This window comes from Spermophilus citellus (assembly GCF_964194105.1).
Source record: "Spermophilus citellus genome assembly, chromosome: 8".
Lineage (NCBI taxonomy): Eukaryota > Metazoa > Chordata > Mammalia > Rodentia > Sciuridae > Spermophilus > Spermophilus citellus.
The window spans coordinates 109,733,219-109,742,063 of NC_138189.1; the positions used below are offsets into that span (position 1 = coordinate 109,733,219).

The 8,845-nt window shown below is 32.9% G+C and overlaps 1 pseudogene across 1 annotated transcript; it reads right to left on the bottom strand.

Moving 5' to 3' along the window:
- Nucleotides 1-7,591: 7,591 nt before the first annotated feature.
- Nucleotides 7,592-8,044, bottom strand: LOC308654944 (ubiquitin-conjugating enzyme E2 L3-like; annotated as a pseudogene). Its single transcript has one exon. The product of its transcript is annotated as a ubiquitin-conjugating enzyme E2 L3-like (transcript).
- Between the last annotated feature and the right edge of the window lie 801 nt (nt 8,045-8,845).

Sequence of the window (8,845 nt, forward strand, 5' to 3'; positions counted from 1 at the left end):
AAAGTTAGATGAATTTTGACAAAAAAGAAACTGTATTCAAAAAAAAAAGAAACATGAACCTCATAAGCATCATAGATATAGTTTCCCACTTTAGTAAACACTTTTTCAATAAGTTTATCTTTTTAACTGAATAAAATAGGACAAGTTGCTGGTTTATACAACCCAAGGGGCCCAACTTTCATAGTTGCTGACAAAAATTATTGCTGAAATTTACTGAAAATGATAGCAAAACAGAGAAAGGAAAGCCATAGAAGGGAGGTGTTCATGAACTCTAGATATTTTCCACTGTCCATAGATTTTGTGGGGTAGTGAAGAATGCCATATATCTAATATTCATTGGCTATTTCATTCCAAGATTGGTCAACAACCTGTGTACCACACCCACGGCATCTGATTCACACTATTTTGTTACTCATAACTCTCTTCTACCAAATAAAAAAGAAACTAAGAATATTCCAGTGGTCAATCCTAAATTACACATCCTTAAAAATAGTATTAAAGTTTTAACTCAAGACAGAAGCACCATTCTCAGGAGTTGCTTAATTATTGTGCAAATGCCAGGGAAATCAGACTCAACACATTCTAAATAATTGGTGCCATATATTAAATGTTGGCTAAATGCAACTTTCAAGAAACAAATTACTAAGTTGTCTTGAATCAAGAAAAAATTATATTTCCTATTAGCTGAGATACAGGCTGTCCTTATTCCAAATGCAGAAACTGCTTCTGTAGTCAAGAGAGACAGAGAAGTGTGAACACATATAGCTGAAATAAACATGGGGTTGCATTAGAAGTGACAGGTGTTTATTAGCGATCTGAAAGTAGTATGAGCATTTCTGAGAAATCATAAACCCTTCACTGTGTGATAAAAACATTTACCTTCTCTAGGAAGGGTAGAGTGATCTTTAAGAATAATGTGAGGTTGCAACAAGTTGCTTTTGAAATGTCCATATAAAAGCCATTGTTAGTTTCCTTAATTATTTTATTGGCCATGGTGCCTTTTCTTACAAATGTCATTCTTACAACATGCTTCATAGATTCTTGGGGACTTCAGTAGCTACAAGGTAAAAACTGTTTCATAATTCTAAGAGGTTATCTGACTTTTTTCATTTGGTGATATTTGTATTTATGATAAAAACAAGGTAAAACTGTTATTTCCTTCCTTCGGATAAGGACAGTAGTAAACACAGCCATGCATCCACAGGGGGAAAATTCCATTTTTGTAAGGATCTCAGTGGCATGACATGTTCATGAGCCAAGACACACCCTCTCTACCACTCATGTATCACTCACCTAGGTCTTGATAATTTTCATTTTTACATATCTCAAACATGCCTTTTGATCCTACTCTGGGCTATCACATCATCTTTAGACTGAATTATAGCAACAGCTCTCCAATGGGTTTTCCAAGAACATCTTTGTTCTACCCTTCAATACACTCTCCATATAGGAGCCCTTAGAATGCTGTCTTTTCATAGTCTGATAAGATGGAAAGTACATATAAATCAACTCTCCATTCTGAAGTATGATGGTTAACTCACATAAAATTACTTGTGCAATTGTTTGAGTTGCAAACTGAACCAGCCAACATTTTGAGGAAACCATTTTTTAAAATATTATTTTAGTCATCAATGGACCTTTATTTAATTATTTTTATGTGGTGCTGAGAATTGAACCCAGTGTCTCACACATGCTAGTCAACTGTTGTAACACTGAGGCACAACACCAGCCCAGAGAAACAATTTTTATTGGAAAGATAAATTATGACTATTCAGACTTGAATACTTCAGATACACTCTTGAAAAATAGCCTGACACTTTAAGAAAAAAAAATCAATAGTACTTTTTGACAATGATAAAATTTGAGGATTTTTAATACGAATTATAATTTGGAAACACTTCTATTGGTCAAAGTGATGTAGATACCTTTTCAATATTGAAGACTTTTCTGATAATTTTGATGTAGTACTAACAACTAGGACTTTTTTTGTCATTCTTCTTGTTATCACATAGTGGACTATGTCAACATTTGGGATGTCTGCATAAGCCAGTGAAGCAGTCTGTTGAAGTTCATGGGATGCATGTTATTCCAAAAATCTGTTCAAGTGAAGATAAACTAATAAATTTTAACAAAATCAACTGTAACAAATATTCTTTTTTGGGGGTGTGGGTACTGGGTATTGAACTCAGGGGCACTTTATCATTGAGTTACATTCCTAGCTCTTGTTCGTGTTTTATTTTCAGATTGGCTGGCCTCATTGCAACCTTCCTGCCCCAGCCTTCTCAGTCTCTGTGATTACTGGCATGCTCCATAGTGCCCATTCAATGTATTACTTCTATGAAATTTCATATTTCACATTGCAACTTAACATTTAAGAAACCAACATGTGTTCAATTTGATACTACTTACAAAAGACTACACTCAATCTGAAAATCTATGAACTTTCCCTTTCATTCATTACATGTGTATGAAAAGCTAGATTGCTTCCTGTGATATGATTTAGCCAAAATCAAAACAAAATATCTTGTAACAACTTGAATGAGGAAGAAGCTGTTTCTCCAGATGACTTCTACTAAATTAGACACTAAAAAGATTTGGATAGTTGTACAGAAATGCAACTCTTAATGCTAAAAATTATTCTTTTTTGGGAAAACAACATTTTATTTTTATAAAATTATTTATGTTAACATGATTAGATCATTATAATTATTTTGCATAAATTAATAAATGAATAATTTAAAGCTTTAAAATTTTCATATCTCATATGGTAAATATCAACAACTATAATTCACACAAAGACTTCACTTTGGTGTCCTGAATAATACTTCAGATTATAAAGAAGTACTGGGAAAACAAAATATTTCAAAAATTTTGTCTTACAGCATGTATAATATATAATATACGAATGAAAAGCACTTGTTCTTTTTGATTGATTGTAATGTTATCAAGTTAATCTGCTCTGAGATTAAATTTCAAATAATTCAGTTACATGGAAATTAGGTTTTTTTCTCTAAAGTCTATTGATTTAAGAAAATGATTTAAACTGTTTTTTCTAAAATTTTCCAATCTTAATATCATTAATCCTCAAATGGTAACTTTAGCAAAATAAATAATTAAACAAGTACACAAAAGAGTGTACTGAAGTCTTCACTGAAGTATTTTTATGGTAACAATGGGGAAGTAAGACTAAAATGATACTAATTTATGGAATTATAAAATTTAAATATAACATGGTACATCTTTATAAGGGTCTATTTAAGTATTACTAAAACAATATTGTATTTGTGGGTGTATTAAAACAAGTATGTACTTATGACATATAAAAGGAAAAGCAGATAACATGAAATGAAGTCAGGATATCAACATATACGAATGAATTTCCCCATTCTTCACCTCCCACTCTGAAGTTGAGAAATTACAGAAAAAATATTAAAAATAGAAACATATAAGGGTATAACTGAATTAAAAAGGAAGAGATATGTTTCCATTCCTGAAAACAAATGCTGCATATAGGTCAATGCTGAAATTGTGTACACTGGGTCCTATTTCATATCAAGGAGAATACAAGTGCCCCATGCTCCATAGGATTGTTGAAATCAGACTTCTTGCTTGAAGCCAAGAGTTAAGTTCTGCCACTGATAAAAGGGATGTGGAAGAAGAAAAGATAAAAACATCTTCCAACTGTGACCTGAGGATTCAGGTTGAAGAAAGTTGCAAATCTAGGGGAGCAGGAGGACAGGAACAATACATTTGATCCAGGACTGTAGAAGTGAAGGCAAGTACAGAGTTGGCAAACAGCTAAATCTAGACAGAATGAGAGGTGGGAAAAAGGAGAGGAGGAAAAAAGGACAAAAGTTGGGGAAGACTCCCTAGTTAGAAGAAATCAGTAAAAGAAAATGTACAAATAAAAAATTAAAAAGCAAACACTGAGAAAGATAGTCAATAATAATAACTGAAAGATAAATTCACAGATGAATAATTATTTTAAAAATCAGAAATCAATCACTATAAAATGTAAATGCTTGTGATCCTAAAAGAATCTAACGTTAAGAAATAGCAAATTTAAAACCTGAATTTGTATGTATAAATATATATCACCTGATTCAAAATTTTTCTTATCTACTAAAGGGACATAGTCTATCTTCCACAGTTGCCCTTCTGGGTATGTGCCCAATCTATCTGAAAGAAAGTTTTGCACAGGAATGGGATATAAATACATGATCTATTTCATTATTTGTTAAATATAATCACAATAACAACAGCAGCAATGACAAAATAAGGAGGCTAAATTGTCCTAGGAGAACACTGAAATAAATGGTGGCATATTCACATAATGTTCATAATTACAATTAAATGTAGTAGCTATTATATGTATTAAAAGCAGTAAAATTCAAACCAGAAGAAAGACTGAAAAAAAGTTGGGTGATGTCAACTATAATATGAAATTCCTTATGTGAAATATTTTTAGAAAGGCAAAGCAATACCTACATACTATTTATAAATATGTACCAATGTGGTAAACATGGGCAAATAGGCTAAACATTTAAAATTAATAGAAGAAAAAGTAGGCCCCAATCTTTATCATGTGGGATTAGGCCCCACCTTCCTTAATAAGGCTTAATAAGGCTTCTATAGCACAAGAATTAAAACTGAGAATCAATAAATGGGATAAACTCAAACTAAAATGTTTCTTCTCAACAAAAGAAACAATCTGCCAGGTGAATAGAGAGCCTACATCTTGGGAGCAAATTTTTACCCCTCACACATCAGATAGAGCACTAATCTCTAGGGTATATAAAGAACTCAAAAAGCAAAGCACCAAAAAAAAAACAAATAACCCAATCAATAAATGGGCCAAAGACATGCACAGACACTTCTCAGCAGATGATATTTAATCAATCAACAAATATTTGAAAAAAATATTCATCATCTTCAGCAATTAGAGAAATGCAAATCAAAACTACTCTAAGATTTCATCTCACTCCAGTCAGAATGGCAGCTATTATGAAGACAAAATAATAATAAGTGTTGGAGAGGATGTGGGGAAAAAGGCACACTCATACATTGCTGGTGGGACTGCAAATTGATACAGCCAATATGGAAAGCAGTATGGAGGTTCCTTGGAAATCTGGGAATGCAACCACCATTTGACCCAGCTATCCCTTTCCTCGGACTATACCCAAAGGACTTAAAAACAGCATACTACAGGGACACAGCCACATCCATGTTTATAGCAGCACAATTCACAATAGCTAAACTGTGGAGCCAATCTAGATGCCCTTCAGTGGATGAATGGATTAAAAAAATGTGGCATATACACACAATGGAATTTTATTCAGCAGTAAAAGAGAATAAAATCATGGCATTTGCAGGTAAATGAATGGATGACATTGGAGAAGATAATGCTAAGTGAAGTTAGCCAATCCCAAAAAACAAATGATAAGTTTTTTCTCTGATATAAGGAGGCTGACTTATAGTAGGGTAGGGAGAGGGAGCATGGGAGGAATAGATGAATTCTAGATAGCTAAGAGGGGTGGGAGGGAAAGGGACAGGGCAGGGGATTAGCAAGGATGGTGGAATGTGATGGACATCATTATCCAAAGTACATGTATGAAGACACGAATTGGTGTGAACATACTTTATATACAAACAGATGTAAGAAAAAGTGTTCTATATGTGTAATAAGAATTGTGAGGCATTCTGCTGTCGTGTATTTAAAAAAATAAAACCAATAAAAAACTGTAAAGGAAAGAACGACTGACTAGAAAAGTATACACAAAAATTTGAAATATTAGTTGTATTGTTTAAACATTTCTGAAGCTATTATGTGAAAAGTGTTACCGATTTTGATACACATACATCTTTATATGTGGACTATATCAACAAAAAATCTATACATATTTTGTAAAGTTATTTCATTTAGGATAGTTCAAAGATAAATACTATTATCATTATTTGCAAATTTTTCTACAGAAAATGTATAGTAATTGACTAATAAAAATAGTAAAAGTAAGTACAATACTTTACATATATTACATTATATTCGGAAGTGTGATGAAGTTGCCAGCTACCTGACATACATGGTAAGATAAGAAAGATGGGTTAATGGTTTAATGTAATATTTCAATAAGTTCTTTAAAATTAAATTATGTAAGGATAGCCTTTCCAATTTTTCTCACTGATCAAAATTTATGAAGAATATTCACTTTTTAAAAAATATTTTATTTTAGTTGTAGTTGGACACAATACCTTAATTTAATTTTTTATGTGGTGATGATGATGAAACCCAGGGCCCAGTCCATGCTAGACAAGCACTCTACCGCTGAGCCACAACCCCAGCCCCAAGAATATTCACTTTTTTAAGGGAAAAATTTAAATTTGATAAATAAATTCCTAACAAATATCTTTACTTATTTTAATTGAAATATTTAATAACATCTTCACATATAAAGAATCAAAATTATATTCTTAAAATTTTGTCAAAGCAAATGGTAGGAACAGCATATTTATGACACATAAGGAGCACATTATTCATTTTAGATAAATTTGCTTAGTGTCATACTTTACTAAAACATGCAAAGTCCATTTAGGAGGAATAACTTTACTCATCAATTGAAAACATTAACTAATGGCCCAGCTGTCACTTTAAAGATTGCCTTGGGACTAGGAATATAAACAGAAGTGTAATATCTTAAATTTACAATCAGCTTTCCTGCTACAAAGATTAATATATTGCTGTGACATATACATTTTATTAACATAAGAATTTTATGTTTGTTCAAAATATCATCTTCTGCACCATTTTATTCAACAACTAGTCACAAAGGTTTGTAATTGACTTTGAAGTCCTAATCAAAATAACAAAATAACAACAATTTCTAATATCTACTCATATCCTCCATGAATTCTGAAAAATGGTTTTGAGAATTGGATTAAAATTAAGCATAACAGGTAGGTTAAACATGACAAGGTGATCCACATATGGATCCACATTTGTAAAACAACATGCTATACTACAAAATGTTAACAGCATTTTGTCCAGAATGTTTATTCAGTAGTGCTCTTAGAAGATTCACCTGTGTGAATGGCCCTTTACCATTGCCCCAAATTGAAATGTATGACATAGCCTTTGGATCATTGCAGCAGATGGTGATTGACCATGAGCCCTCCTCTAGGAAGGACTTGGCTAGAGGTAAGGTAGTTTCCTGCTACTGAGGGGAAAAAAAAAATCAATGAGAGATAGAGCTGTGAGCTTGAAGTAGTCTATATTCTCAAAAGCAAGACAATACCTGCAGGAGCCTGCACAAGAGAAGAAACATTGAGTGTGGTGGTATCTGTCACAGGTATCCACAAACTAAACCCTGTATTTATTTATTAATTTGTTTTGTTGTTTTTAGAACATCTGAAGTTTTTAATGCTTTCTTTACAGGTAACTTGAATGACTTTTGATTAAGAAAACTGTAGAAAGTTAGTAACTTTCATAAGCAAACAGGCACATGTCAATTTTCCCCAGAGTCCTGTTTTGTGGGGGTGTCCAAATGCAGTGCTTGAGGTCTCTGATCACAGTTGCTGGAATCACTTGTGGCAGATTTTAGTCCACAGGTCGCTTTTCCCCATATTTCTTTGAAAACTCTTCAGTGTTCTTGCAGAATTTTTTATGTTCCTTAGAGAATTCTTCAATTAGGTCAGCCCAAAGCAGGTGCGTGGGCTGGGGTGCTATGAGGGACAGGATTGCTTGGTTGGTCTTGGTTACTGGCATCCAGTTCTCAGCACTAATTACTGGCAGGCAGACCTGCCATTTTTCATCTGTGTTTGGGTGGTAGATCTTTGTTTTTAAATGTGATCTTTGGTGATTTGAATGGGTATTCTTCTGAAAAGTTTATTTTGATTCTGAAGGCCCCCTTATCATAGGGAGGATTGTCAGGAACAATAAGCCTTTGCCAATCAATAAATTAGTTTCATCAACCTGGATGTAACAGAAGCTTTTCATTCCACATATGCAGATCGATTCTAGCTTCTTCATCAGCCTCCTGTGAGCTACCATCTTGGATCACTCATTTATTAATTTCTAATACACATATGCCTACTAAAAATACTGGACATGTCTGAAATAAAAGTCATGTTCTTCACACCATATTTTTAAAAGGTCAGAGAGAAAATAGCAAGCAAGAAAGGTTGTAATCTAAATTATAAAACACAGAGGAGACGTTAATGGCGACTGAACATTAAATTTCAATTTGAAATTTGTGGCAGCCAAATTAAGAAGCCAATCTGACCGAATGGGGCTCCTTGTGACCTGAAATGCTCCTTTCAGGGAAAGTATTTTTAAATTTTAATTTTTAAATTTTAATTTAGATATGATTTATTATATGGAATAATTATTCAATAACAATATCTTGAATAGCTATCAAAAATTCAGAAAGTGTTACTCTATAACTATTACTCATATTGGTAAATTGGAAAACTGATGATTGAATCCATTGCTATAATCACTGCTAGAAAAAAATAAAAAAAAGTTTTCTAGTATTCTAACCTGAACCTACTAGTGAAATAAAGTGTCCCCATTTTATTTTAGATCAATATTTATGGCAAGCATTTGCCTTCACCATGTTTTGCCTGGAGTTAAAAAATACTCTTTTCAAGATTGAATTCTTAGGCAAAGACTTGGCACAGACATATTATATGATGATAACTGAAAAACTACCAGATGGTCTGGCAGCAAGGTCACATTCTGTCATGGAAATTAAAAAGTTGAATCAGTTTCTTGCCAATTTGGAGAATCATCCTCTGTCCACATGGAAATGAATAGTAGGGGACCTATGGGTAGAATCAATATTGAAAAGAG